At 56.4% G+C, this 14,498-nt stretch overlaps 1 long non-coding RNA gene across 1 annotated transcript; it reads right to left on the reverse strand.

The window, feature by feature from the left end:
- Nucleotides 1-2,257: 2,257 nt before the first annotated feature.
- On the reverse strand, nt 2,258-12,469 carry LOC123280189 (uncharacterized). The gene is made up of 3 exons (XR_011497342.1): nt 11,986-12,469; nt 10,180-10,353; nt 2,258-6,943 (listed from the first exon to the last, which is right to left on the reverse strand). It is a non-coding gene; the product is annotated as an uncharacterized lncRNA (long non-coding RNA).
- Between the last annotated feature and the right edge of the window lie 2,029 nt (nt 12,470-14,498).

A 14,498-nucleotide genomic window follows, 5' to 3' on the forward strand; every position in this document is an offset into this window, starting at 1 on the left:
CCATCTTCCTCTATTTTGTATGTGGGATGGCTGCCACAGCATGGCTCGATGAGTGATGTGTAGTTCTGTGCCCGGGATCCAAAGCACCAAACCCCAGGCCCCTGAAGCAGAGCACACAACCTTAACCACTATGGCACTGAGCCAGCCCCTTCTCCCAGCCTTTAAGGTCAATCTCGTAGGTGATTCCCAGGAGGGGACCCCAGAATGCAGCATTCCCAGATGGGGCACAGGCTCCCCGTAGTCCTACAGGGCCAATTTAGACACACATCGGCCACCCTTCACTCCCCTCCTCTGGGCTGCAGTTCCTCCCCTGGGAACAAGGGAGGTGAGCCAGGAGCCCTGGAGCGCCCCTGCCCAGTGCTGTCTGGGACTGTCACCATGGACACTGGGGTCACTGTGGCCTGCGTTTTCACTCAAGCCATGAGGAGTCCACTCAGAAGACGGCTCCTAGCTCACCCAGCTGCACGGTGGTCTGGAGAGTCCCTCTGGAATGGCAGCTCCCAGCAAGTGTTGAGAAGGATTCTGAGGCTGCGTTCAGACCCCACCCGTGAGCACTTAGTGGCGTCTGCCAAGGAGGACGGAGGAAGTGGTGGCGGCTTGTGTGGTGGCGGTCTGCCAGCTCTGCAGACAGTCAGGGGTGGGGCGAGGCTTCCAGATGGACTGACAGGCAGAGACGTTACAGAAAAACGTCCAGCCTGAAGAAGCCATGGTTCCATCGCCCTGCTGGCCCGAGTCCGAGGCTGAAAAGCATCTGGTCCCCCTCAGTTACTCTGCGCTGAGAGGACAGAGGGCCACGGTCACCCCGCCTGCACCCGACCTGAGCCTCCAGTGACCAGGGCACATGCTCTGGCCGAGTGGCCAGCCCCCAGGTCGTCCATGGCCACGGAGTGCCAGGAAATCAAAACCTCACACTGCAGGAGGTGGGGAGCCGCAGAGCTTCCAATCCAGGGCTTGGGGAAGATGCCAAGCCAGTGACAGCCGAGCAGGAGCCCGTAGTGCTGAGACCCCCAGCCGTCGTCCCCACCCCGAGGGGTGCCGGCAGCCCACCGTGGCAGGGCACATGGGGAGCCGCATCTTTTCTGGGTTGCAGGAGGCTTGGGATTCGAAGAGCAGAAGGCATTCTTTTAAAAGAAGCAGCGGGCCGGCAGGCAGGCATCCAGCCACAAGCTGCCTTGTTGGATCCCTCTGGCTGAACTGCGAGGGCTGAGCCGGGGCGGCCTGACCTCGCCAGCCATAGTGCGGCTCCCCTGAGGTGGCAGGGCCCTGGCTGGAACCCCGGGCTCTCTGCACGGTCAGGCACTCGCCTCTCTGGGCACCAGATACTTACCTGCCCTTGCAGGCAGAGGCCCTGTGCCCTTACCTTCCAGAGACAGCTTGCCCCACGGCTGCCTTCTCTGGCCCCAGAGGATTTGGGCTCCAGCCTCCAGGAGCTCCAGGTCTCGTGAACGAGCCACAGGGTGTCGCAGGGTAAGAGGACCAGGGGTGCATGGCTCTGACCAGTGGAGATGTGGACAGAGAGGAAGGCTCAGGGCTCGGCAGCTCGGGGAGCAATGCAGGGGAGTGGCGCTGGCCTGGCCCCCCACGGAGCCTAGCTTTAGTGGGACAGGAGAGTGGAGCAGGGGCTTCTGGGCCAGAGGAAGGGCCCTGGGAAGACACGGAGGTGTGGAAGGCTGACGGAGACAGGGGCGCTTCTGCGGGTCCAGGGGGAGTGGTGGGGGCCAAAGCAGGAAGGTCGCACCCAGCACAGTCGGGATGGATGGGATGTGTGTGGCTGGTCATGCGGCTTATGGAGGAAAAGCAGAAGTGGCCCTGGGTCTCTCAGGGACACAGAAGAGACAGGTGTGGGGAGGGAAAGTCTGTGGGCATCCCTTGGGGCCGCAGGCAGGAGGAGGAAGACGGGGGGACCCTAGGACTCCAGGGTAGGGGGTCTTAGTGCCAGTGGGGAGACAGCCGGGTGGGCAAGGCATAGACCCATGTGGGCCAGGTGAGCTGGCCCGAGGGGCGGGCACAGGAGCCGGCGAGGACTCTGGAGGGCAGTCAGGGAGGATGGAGGAGCAGGAGGCGCGAGGAAGGAGTGGGGAGGCAGCCGGCCACGTGGCGGGGGCAGAGGCGAGACTGGAACCTTCCTGGGATGGAGGACTCGGAGCCAGGGGCCCTCGCCATGAGCTGGTTGAGCAGAGTGGGAACAACCACGGCGGAAACCCAGGCCCTCACAAGCCACACACGCATACACGCCCGCTGCAGGAAACACAAATGTGCTGTGAAACCTGTGCGTTTAATAGACAACGTAAGAGGAGGTATTTATCACCTCGGTCAACCTGGAGCCGAATGTGGAACCCGATGCCCCCAGGGACCACCAGGACCCAGGAGCACACGTCGCCGAAAGCATGGGAAGGATGGAGAATTCAAGCAGCTTTGACGCAAAACAGTAAAGAGAAAATACATTAAAGTTCCACGGCAGGACTAAGGGTTAATGTCCGAAATGCATCAAGAGCTTTCAGAAATTAATAAGAAAAGGGCAGACAACTCAGAAAAACTTTAGCAAGACAAAGACAAACTTTCACTGAGCCGGCGGGCTCTCCCTGGGTTCCCAGCCTCCCCAGGGCAACAGACTTCCCAGTCTGGCCTCCGGGACGTCACAGGGTAGGGGCTCCCGTCCCAGCAGAGGCGGCTACAGCCCCACGTGCCCCCTGCCCCCCGCAGCACCCTGGAGGCCCAAGGCCCACCTGCCTGGCTTCCAAGTGGAGGACACTCACAGGCAGCAGAAAACAAAGCAATCGTGTTCGGCCCCGCGGATTTCAGACTGTCCATGGCCGCAGTTGGTGTTACTTTGCCTGATTAATACAGAAAGAAACTGGCCATTCCCAGGAGAAAATAATAAATTGGCCGTAAAGATGTGAAAAACGTTCACCCCACTAGTGGCCAAGAGCATGACGTGTCAAGCAACCTTGAGACGCTCTTTTTGACCCATCTGCAGTATTTCAAGAACATCACCCACATCCAGTAACGGAGAGAACGTGGGGACAAGGACACCTGAGACCCTGTTGGTGGAAGCACAATTAGTACAGGCTTGTTGGGGAATAAATTGGCAATAACTGTAAGAAATGTAAATACGTGTACCTATGAGTTAGCAGTTCTGTTTCTAGGAGGCATTTTACAGACATATTCCTACTGAGATAGACAGTGGCTGCAGATACATGTGCACATTTCCACTCTTTAAACACGTGCATATAAAGCCTGCTGGGTTGCTGCACTGTTTGTATAAGCAGCAATAACTGAAACAACTGAAATGACCATCAATAAGGCATTATTTAAGTTAATTAAAATACACTCACCCCCAGGAAGATGGTGGAACTGACAATCAACGTGGGAAATCTGTATGGGTGAACGTCAAGAGAGGTCTATGATTTATCACACGAAAAGCCAAATGGCAGAAAAAGTATGTTATGATCCAAAATACGTTCTTTTTTTTTTTTTTCCACACTGTGTGAATATATGGTTGTTTACATGCAGATATGTATGCATACATGAACTCACCCGCACCCACACGGGCACACACACAACGTTAAAGGTTTGGAAACGTCTGGAGGAATCCCCATCAGACTGTAAATAGTAACACCTGGGGGGGATGGAGCCTAATGGGAATTGAGTGGATTGGCACTTTTTTTTTTCTCTCTCTCTTTTGGTGAGAAAGATTGGCCCTGAGCTAACATCTGTTGCCAATCTTCCTCTTTTTTTTTCTCTTCCCAAAGCCCCGGCACGTAGCTGTATACCCTAGTTCTGAGTCATTCTGTTCTATGTGGCACACTGCCACAGCGTGGCCCAATGAGTTGTGTGTAGGTCTGCACCCGGGATCTGAACCAGCAAAATTTGGGCCGCTGAAGCAGAACACACGAACTTAACCACTCAGCAACAGGGCCAGCCCTTGGGACTCTTTTTGGCTATAGCTTTCTGCATTGTATTATATTTATAATAAACAAGTAAGGAGAAAGAATAACGCAGGAGTTGAGAAAATGGGACGCATGTGAAGAGTGTTCGAGGGGACAGAGGAGCTGCCCAGGACACCCAGGGCTCTCCGGAGGCTGTCCACACAACCTTGCGTGTGCATGCATACATATATTTTTCAGAAGAGTTTCTGTAGCTTTTATCAACTCTTGGAGGGGTCCGTGGGTCCAAGAAGGTTGGAACCATTGACGTAGTCTACATCTTCGAGAAGTCAGACCACAAAGGGAAGCAGAGACGGGCCCAGCCTGAAGGGCAGGCATGTCGGGGGGGCGACGTGAACCCGGGATAAATAGCAGCTGGTGTGGCTGTAGCTCCCCCCTGACAGACGCCACAGGAATCTAAACAAGGGAAAGCGGGCGTTCGCACACGCAGTCCATCAAGTTTCCTGGAGCAGATCCGCCACTCATGCTTGGCACCTGCCGAGCGTTCGGCTGGTCGTAGGGTGCTAGGAGGCAGGTCCTTCCCTCCCGGGGCGGGAGCATCGCTCCGCCAGGCCCACTCCCCGTGCTGCAGAGGAGGGGGCTGGTATCTGGCTCATCGTAAAGCCTCGCCCGTGACCTGTTTTTTTCTCTCTCTCTAGAAGCTTCTAGCTTCTTCTCTTTCCCTGATGTCCCGAGTTTCACAGCAGCATGCATGGATGGGGTCTTTTTGTCACCGCTGTGCTAAGCCCTTGGTGGCTCCTTGAGCCGAGAATCTCCTGTCCTGTCTCCTGTTTTGGTGAATGTTTCTGACGACGTCCTCGCCTCTTTCCTCCTCTGTAGCTCCTGCTGGTCAGACCTTGTACCGCCTCCGTTAACGCTTTATCTCCCTCTGTGCCCGCCTTCGTCTTTCTCTCCCACTTCCTGCGAGATTTCCTCTACGCTATTTTCCCCAATTCAATTGGACTTTTTTTCTTCTTCAACATAATGTTAACTTCTTAGAGCTCTTTCACTTATTCCGAATGCCCCCTTCTCCATCGCATTACTGTTCCGTGGATGTGTCCTTCTTTTCTGCACCGTCCCCCTCTCCCTGAGCCCCTTCTGTCCGTTGTCGTTTGTGTCTGTCATGCCCGACAGAGGCCCCGATGCCCAGGGGTCTGGGCACATCCTGCCCATACGTAAGGCCCCGGTTGGCTGGCTGGAAGCTCAGTGTGGGTGAGTGGGGCTTGTCATCTGCTTGTCTGCCTGTCGGCTGATCAGGTGGGTGCCTGACTGTGTCCCTGCACGACCCCCAGATGTGGGTCCTGTCCGTCTTTTCTCTGGTTGGTCAGTCTCGCTGGAGAAAACTCCTACATTCAGCCCACACAGCACAATCGGCATGCAGCTGAGGGGAAAGCGGGAACGGCTGACTGCCCAGAAAGCAGATTTTTCTTGATTCATCTGTTTTCAGTCTGAGTTCTCCGTCCTCGCTCTGGCTGGGGTTTCCAGGCTCAGAGCCTCCCTGAGTCAGTCCTCCTAAGAGTAGGCCCCCTCGCTTCAGCGACGTGGCACCTCTGACGCCAAGTGCCCTGGGGTTTGGTGTGGCTCCGAAGTTCTCGGTACCCTCACCTTGAGAGGTGAGCATCTATGGACCTTTCTCTTCAACCGGGCGGGCTCATGACCACTTCCTCAACAGAGTATGGCAGAGGCCAGGCTGTGGGGCTCCTGAGGCTGAGCCGCAGAAGGCCAAGCAGCCTCTGCCAGGTGGCTCTGGAACCCTCCTCTGAGACCTCAGCCGCCGTGCTGGGTGGAAGCCCATGCCCCCTGTGAGGAGCTCCGATCAACACCCTGGGTCTCCCCAGTTAAGGCCCAGACGCAGAGGGGCAGCGACAAGCCAGCCCCACCCTGCCCTGTCTGGGTTCCTGGGCACAGAATCCCGGAGGATGCTGTTCTGTGCCTGTCAGTAAGGGTTGGTTGTGCACCAACAGGACCTGCAACAACCTTAAATTTCCTTTTTATGATCCCCTTACCCACCACACACACGCACACATACGCACACACATGCACACGTGTGCACACTCGCTGGCCCATAGTTCTCAGCTGATCCATTCTGCCAAGCCACATACTACCCATTTTCCAAAATTCTGTTGTCAAGTCTGGTCTGCTGTTGTCCACATCCCTCTGGATTTATACCTTTCTGCATCCATTCACTGTGATTTTGTGATGATTCAGAGGAAATCAAGAAAGACACACGATTAATCTGCCACTTTCAACCAGAGACAGCAGCAAACCTGTCTGTGGTCCTTCTAAATAAGTAAACCCAGAGCCAAATTAAAATGCTCCAAATCAAATTGCCTCGGGTAAACTGAGGCAGTAACTTGGGGAACAGGGGTGTCCACGGTGGTCATCAGCCTCAGCACAGCACTGCTGTGTCTGTGACAGGCATGCTGAGCCCCACGGCTCCTCACCCAACTTGCTCATGTACATACATTATCAGAACAAAGACACAGGCCTCCTGCTTTGATCTCCACGGTCTGGGGAGCTCACCACACACTTAAAATAAAAGCCCGAACAAAAAGGAGGCGAGAGAGCCCCAGAGAAGAAAGAAAGCTCTTTCAGTGGGCAGCAGGGAGGTCTCCCTCGGGTGAGGCAAGGCTGGGGCCTGCCCTGAGAGGGAGGGCAGCTGGAGCCTGGCAGAGAGCACAGGTTGGAATGCAGAAGCAAGTGCACATCTGCAGCAGCCACCGGGTGCACAGCAGCCTTGCACACCCAGTGAACGAGGTATGGACAGGGCTACTCAGGATTGGTGAAACTGGGTCAGCAGAGTTCAGTGTGAACTCAAGCAGGAAGCGATCAGTCTCAGGTTGAATAATTGCTTAGATCAGGGACTTCAGACAAAGAAGAGCCTTTCCAGCACCACAGGCTGTATCTGTGCAGCTGGCTAGCCCTGTCAGATGTTGCTCCATTGCACCTGAGTCAGCAAAACCTGTCACTGCTCCTAGAAAAATGGCTCTGAGCACATCTCCCGATGGCGCCGTGACCTGTGTGGGGGAGATAGAGCGTTAACAGTGGTTTTTGGTGTGTTAAATGGTACCCATTGCAAATAATTGCTACAATGCCCCAAATGACTGTCTTGTTTACCCTTTAGTAACCTTATGAGGAGCAAGAGAATAATCAAAGAGCCCCAGCCAAGGGCTCAGGGGCCTGGCCTCTCGATGGCTGTGGCCACTTGCATGCTGTGTGCCCTCTCTGGGGTGAATCGCCCTCTCTGGGCCTCCTTCACGTGAAATGAGGAGTAAACCAGTGTTTGTCAGCATGGGGCAGTGCCATGCCACCTGCAGCCATGTGGGGATGCGTCGGCCCATGGGCTCATCTCCTGACTGAAGGCTGCTGGGAGTTAGTGCCCAGCCAGGGCCGCTAACTGCCCCAAAAGGGGCTGCCTGGGCTCCATGACAAGGCTGCTCTTCCAGGAACACCCACTGTGTGCGCTTCAAGCCTGGGTAGGTGGCCCGGTCTCCACCACAGGAACCTGATTCTGTGATCAGCGGGGGATGAAGAAATGAGTGGGAGATCCTAGGGGCTACTGGCTCTAAGAACTCACCAACGTTTTTCTGTGAACATTGCCAATACAGAGAAAAGCAGGCAGAATGGCCCAGTGAACCCACCGCCTAGAAGCTTCCGTCCACAGTTGCACACGTCTCCTCTCAGTGCATCCACCCGCCACCCAGCCGTCTGTCCAGCGTCTCTCGCTCGTTTCAGAGTGAGTGGCAGACCTCAGTGCCCTTCACTGCAAGCACATGGGCACGAGAATTATTAGCTCGCCTCAGGGTTTCCTATGGTTTTATTTTTTCTGGAAGACGTGCGTGGAGCAGCAGGAGCACTGCTTGATCTGGGCCCTCCCGGGCAGTCTGCACAGCCCTTCCTGGCACAGCGAGTAGGGAAGGCCCCGTCACCCGCCGTGATCGTGGGTGCCCTGAGGTGGCGCGGAGGATGGCGGCAACAGCCATGCGGTCTGCGGAAGGGGAGACGCCGAGCACTCGCCATCCGATGCCAGGCCTCGGTCCCACACGGGGTCAGTGACCTGAGGAAGTCCAGCCACCTCCCGGGCCCATCTCCATGTCTCTAAGATGGGGACAGTGACATTCTGCCTGCTCCAGCAGCACAGTGTGGGCGGCTGTGAGGCCACGTGTGCTCACCTGCGAGAGAGCGCTTTAAACTGCGCTGTCCTGAGAAGGGCAAGGACCGAGACAGGAGAGTGGTTTGTTCACCAGCCAGGGTGGAAGAATGACTCTCAGATGGCCTGGCTCAGGCCGAATGCCCACCCCCAGCCTGTTCCCAAGGCCGGTATCAGTTGTGGTCTGATCAGCGGGGGCTGAGGGGAGAGAGCAGGGGTCCCGAGGGAGCAGCTCCTTCTCCAGAGCCAGGGCCGCCTCCAGGCCATGCGGGGCTGCGTGGGCCCTGCCGACAGCTGGCACACTGTGACTCCGTCGCAGGTCTGGGCTGGGCTGTCATCGGGGCAGCTGGGCTTGCTCCTGCAGAAACAGGAGGACCCGTGGGACGCTGCCGCGCATCGTGAGGGGGATCGCTTTTCAAAGGAATGTTTCTTGCTGCAAACCCTGTGTCCTCGTCACGGTCCAGAGTGTGTGTGTTCCTTGCGAGGCCTCAGCTCAGACTGTCCTACAGCAGAGCATGAAGCCGAGCTGCCCTGAGTGCCCTGGAGCGGCCACCATGGGTGCCTGGCCTTGTCACAGGCCTCCGACCCTCAGCCACAGCCTCCAGTGGTGGCCTCCGCCAAGGGCGTGCAGGGAGGAGAAAGGGGGTGCTGGCCCTGGCCGGGACAGCCTGAGGCATCCCCAGCGTCCGAGCCCCAGGTGCTGACGCGGCCCAGGGCTCAGTTGGTACACGGTCCTCTGTTATGTTCCCCCTTCCCCTCCCTGTCTCCCCACTCCCCTTTCTGAGCAGGACTTTCTGCCATCAGCTCCCAAATAAACCGTTTCCAGAGGCCCCACCCTAGACACACACACTGAAGAACCTGAGAAAGCATCTTCCTGTGTTCCAAGTGCGAACAGTGGGCTCCCCGCTGGGTCCCTCATCTTCCCGTCTACACGCTCTCCCTGGCCATTTCTTCGTATCTCAGAGTTTGGGCCAGGAAGTAAATGATAACAATCTTTTCACCCTTGGCCTTCAGAAACCATGGTGAACAGTGTGGGTGCCTCACCTGCCAGTCCTCGTCCCCTCCAGCTGGCCCCCAACCCCGGACTGCAGAGAAGGAGAGCTAAGAGAGGCTCACGTAACCTGGAGGCAGAACCAAGGGACACAGGAATGACACGGCCAGGCATCCACTGTGCTGGGCGCATTGGGGACAGAGCAGATCTGCCATCCGCAGCTCCCGGATTTGGTGGCTCCTGTACCCACAGCTCAGGCAGCACGGCCATGGCTGTTCCTGGAAGTTCAGCGACTCACTGTTGCTGAGAGGGAGCCGGACTGCTAACCCTGTGTGAGCCACAGTTTTCTCACGTGGGACCCCTCGAGAAGCAACGCTAAATTCAGAGTGACTTCAGGGACCGAGTCTCCCAGCTTAGGATCCCTGGAGCTGGGGATATTCATGTGCTCCGTGGGTGTCGAGAGTTTGCACGAAGGGCGAGTCCGGGCTCTGCGTCCCACGACACAAAGGAAGGGGGCACCCCCACTCCTGACCCTCTTAAGAACCCTCCCTCCCCCTCCCCAGCTTCACTCCACTCCTTGCAGGAATTCTAATCCAGCATCCGCACAGCCAAGGGCAGGGTGAGGGCCCCGCCGCATGGACCAGGAGGGACCAAGGACGGAAGCTGGCACTCCTCTCCGGGGGTCTCAGCCAGCGAGGCCCCGGGTCCTGGCCCCGTCTCCATGGGCAGCAGTCCATCCCGCTCTTGGCACCTGCCTGGCCCTGCCTGGCCCCGGCCTGTGGTTCATCCTGGCTCTCCCTCCTCCCATTGCCAGCGACAGCTCATCTCACTTCCAGGTTACTCAAGTTTGGGGACGTTCTGCCTGTGTCTTCCTAACAGACAGCCTTGCCCTCCACGTTACCAAGCCCCATAAAAGCAGATACATTAAAACAACAATGAGATGTCACCTCACACCTACCAGGACGGCCAAAATCCAGGACACTGACAACACCAAACACTGGCGAGGATACGGACAACAGAAACTCTCACTCCTGGCTGGTGGGAACGCAAAATGGTCCAGCCACTGTGCAAGACAGTTTGATGGTTTCCTACAAAACTAAACATGCTCTTACCAAGTGTTCCAGCAATCAACTCCATTCCTTGGTATTTATTCAAATGAGCTGGAAACATGTCCACACAAATTCTTGCACACGGATGCTCACAGCAGCTTTTCTCATCATTGCCAAGATCTGGAAGCAACCAATACGTCTTCGGTAGCTGAATGGATAAATGAGCTGAGGTTCACCCTACGATGTAATATTAGTCAGAGATAAAAAGAAATGAGCTACTGAGCCATGAAAAGACACGGAGGAACCTTACATAAACCTCACTAAGTGGAAGAGCCAGTCTGAAAAGGCTATACTGCACGATTCCAACTCTGTGACATTCTGGAAAAGGCAAAACGGTGGCGACAGCACAAGGATCAGGCTCAGCGGTTGCTGGAGATGCGGGGGAGGATGAGCAGGCAGAGTGCAGGGGAGGACGAGCAGGCGGGGCGCAGGGGAGGACGAGCAGGCAGGGCGCAGCGGCCTGCAGGGCAGCGACTCTGAGATGCTGTAATGGTGGATGCACGTAATCACACATTTGTCCAAATCCACAGAACGCTCTCCACCAGGGGCGAGCCCAAGTGTGAACTACAGACTTTAGATGAGACGATGTGTGCAAGTTCATCGATTGTAACAAACGTACCCCCTGGTGGGGATGTTGACAGAGGGGGAGGCTGTGCATGGGGGGTAGGGCAGGGGGATTATGGGAATCTCTGTACCTCCCCCTCAGTTTTGCTGTGAACCTAAAACTGGTCTAAAAAGAAGAAGATCAGAGCCCGAGGCTCGCACAGACAGCTGTGCTGGGCGCTGCCCTTTCTCTCAGAAGACGCCTGAGCAGCAGTCTGCTGCCGCCCCTCACTTCACAGCCTGAAACAGCGGGGGTGCGCACTGGCACCCCTAACAAGTCCTGAGCAAAGGGCGCACGCGGGGCCCTCCCCACACGGTCAGGCTGAGTGTGGCCTGGCTGCACTTCCGCAAACACGCATGGAAGCAGGCAAATACAGGGATGTCCAGGACATTGGCCAGAGGACACCAGCTGGGCCTCATGGGGGCGGCGTCATTCCTCCCTGCTCATCCCTCTCTGGGTGGTCTCTTCCTTCTCTCCTCTAAGAACCGCCCCGATCCTCAGGCCTCCGACAACAGAACCTCAGCCCTCCCAGCAGGACGAGGTTTCAACCAAGGAGGTGGTGGCCACCAAGAGCCACCAAGAGCCGCTGACCACGAGGCACCAGGGCTCCCGTCTCTGGCCTCAGGCTGTTGTTGCAGCTGTGACGAGCCTGGAGGAGGGTGTGACCTGGGAAGGGCCACTGACGTTTTTGCTGTTGTCCCTCTTACCTCGGCTCTCACATCCATTAAGAAGGGATGCCTATCTGGGTCCTGGACACCCCAACTTAAAACATCAGCCAGGCTCCCAGGCACGATGGGTCAGAATCCAGGCAGGGGGCACAGCAAGGACGCTGGCTCTGCTTCCCAGGGTCTGCGCCCCTAGCAGGGGTCACCCAGACGGCAGGGGGCTGGAGCCCTCTGAGGCTGGAGCCTGGGGTGCGATGACTCCAAGGCTGGGGACCATGGGAGCAGTAAGACCAGAAATGCTCGCACACGGCCTCTCCACATGGTCTGGGAGGGAGCATCCCCAGAGCAGCCGTCCCAGAAGGACCTGGCAGAGCTGCCAGGCCTCTGAGGTCACCTCCTTCCCTTCCACATCACTAGGCTATGGGGTGAGTGGTCACAGACCCACCCGGGATTGAGGGAGGGGACAGAGACCCCGCCTCCCCCTTGGAAGAGTCTCAAAGAAGTTAGGGTCCTGAAATCACGATCCACGAGCTGCCCAACCTGGTCATCCTGCTGCTCCCGCTGCTCCTGGTCATCCCGGCCAAGGCTGGGATGTTTGGGTTTTCACGCAGTTTAACCGAGGTTTCATGACTCCTCAGTCTCAGGGAGGAAGGAGGGAGAGTCGGAGCAAAGCGACGTCATTGCCGTGCTACCCCGCCCCCGACGCTTGAGAAAAACAAGTCTGTCTGCTGAAGAGAACGAAGCATTTCTCCACAGCCCAGTCATCCTCGGGAACGCGCCACAGCTCAGAGGAATTTGTCTCCCACGGGAGGAGTCAGCCAACAGGATCGTAACATGGAATCCACCATCCCACAGCACGTCAAAGATGGGAAGAAAACCTTAACTCCTGGGAGCCCCATCCAAACCTATGTCCCCAGCCCGCAGCACTAAAATGTGGCCGGGGTACTGCCCCGCCCTGGCCAGACCCAAGGTTCACGGCACAGGGTCTGCGCAATAAAGACCTAAGTCACGCCCCGAACGCTGCAGAGACGCAAGGTCATGCCCAAGATCATTCTTGCAGCTCAAAACAAAGGCAGATGCCAGCTGTCGGATTCTGGCTGTAGTGCTCTGTAGCCCCATTTTTCAAAGAACTTCCTAAACTACTCCAGAAAGTTGGGCATTTCTAGCCTCAAAGTCCAGTAGAATCCGTGTGAGTGTGGACAGGTGCCAATGCGCTGACCACAGCACATGCCGGGGCTGCAATGAAGCAGAAGGTGGAAATGCTCCAGCCCCTCCAGGTCTCCACTAAAAACTTCCCTTCTCACCAGAAGATGCACGAAGCAATCACTTACGGTGCCGGAAATCTAATGGCTGTGTTTTAACTCCAAACATACCAGCTTCTAAAAACAGATTTCAGCCAGTTTACAGCATTTGCACGTTTCTCTTCCAGTTGTTTTCTGATTAAAATGCAGTGATGGCTGCTGTCGGTGAGTGTGAACTCTGATGTGCAGGTTGACTCCCGTGGTGCTCGGGGCCATCTGAATCTGAACAGGCTTGTGTCCCTGAGGGGTCACGGGACCCAGAATGACAGGGAGGAGGGAGACCTTAGTACCTCTATGGGTGAGTATGTGAGCACGTACACAAAATATTCCAGAACCTGCCTGTCTTCACTTCAAGTGTGCAAGGTTAACGCTCACGTGGAAACCCTTTCTGACCTTGGTCCTCCCGCGGGGCCTTGATTACTGTCTGCAGTTCCAGACAATTGGATTTCTCCAAGACACAGCCATAGAAAGGACTGGGGTTATACAGAGCTTCCTCTCCCTCATTCTCTTCTGCCAGTTGTGGTTACAGATGAAAACAATTACGCCTACCTGTTCAGGGAGGCTGCCCGGCCAGGACACAGTGCGCAAGTCAAAAGGAGAGTGAACACATGCCAGGCCATCCGGCCTGCACAGAAAGCTGACCCGCCTCAGCTCCTAAGTGTGCTTTTTGTCTACACGAGGGAGAAGACGCAAAGAGCTTGGCACTCTCAGCTTTTCCATCCGGAGCATTTGATCTCAGCCCCTTTCCCTCCTTCGTCTTGTGGAAACAAACGACAGGAAACTCAACCCCATGTTGCTGGGGGAAAGGCATCCTTCTCTCCCACTCACTCCGCAACGTCACCAGCTGGACTCTGCAAAGACGGGAAACGCAGAAGTGTACCTGTCCTCCAGGTGCTCACAGGTGTGCACCTGGCTGTGCCTGTGACTTACCAGGATCAGTGTTGTTCCCCTCCGCCGGCCCCAGTCCAACGCAGGTCGGGGAGGGTGTCTGCTCCACACAGTCATTCGGAACCCAGGCTTTTCCTCTCCGGTGGCCCTGTTGCCACCAGGCCCCTCACAGGGGGCCAGCAAACAAGGGACCGTGAAGGGAGATGCAGAGGATTCAGGGACCAGACCGCTGAACACGATCCCAAGGCCTCCCCTGCCTGTGGTGGGAGCTGGTGCCCCCAGGGAGAGGGGGACAGGTGAGCATACACACTGTCCGTGTCGCAGTAGTCCAGCTGGCCCCAACCAGGACATGGGAGTCACTTTCCACTGGCCGTTGCTGCAAGCTGCGACCTGCTCTGAGCAGGTCTGATGAGAAACGTGCACAGCTGGACGGCCGTAGCCAGTGCTACGTCTTGTTAGGACTCCAAATCCCACGGCGTCCTTCCCCGTAGCCACTTAGACTCTTTCTGACTACTTTCTTTTTCACGAGTACAAACTTTTTTCGAACACGTTTAAGCAGAACAGAGCAAAGTTTCAAGCAGGAATATGAACTGCTTTCTCCACAGAAAACAGCTTTTCTATCTCTATGGGTCACTGAGTAACTGAAGCTCCTGTGGCCAGTGTGTGGCCTCCTGCAGACCACATATAAATATTTAAAATTAGTTTCCAGATGTCCAGGCAGACTTGCAGGGCAGCAGCCCCTTTCTTCGCATTTCAGTGCTTTCTGGTTGCAAAAGAAGAAAATTAACGAGCAGCCCGGAACCCCTAGGTCCTGAGCGTGGTGAGGTGCCGTGGGGGCCCACAGGGAGCATGTGCCATGCGGTG

Source organism: Equus asinus, chromosome 23 (assembly GCF_041296235.1).
Source record: "Equus asinus isolate D_3611 breed Donkey chromosome 23, EquAss-T2T_v2, whole genome shotgun sequence".
Classification (NCBI taxonomy): domain Eukaryota; kingdom Metazoa; phylum Chordata; class Mammalia; order Perissodactyla; family Equidae; genus Equus; species Equus asinus.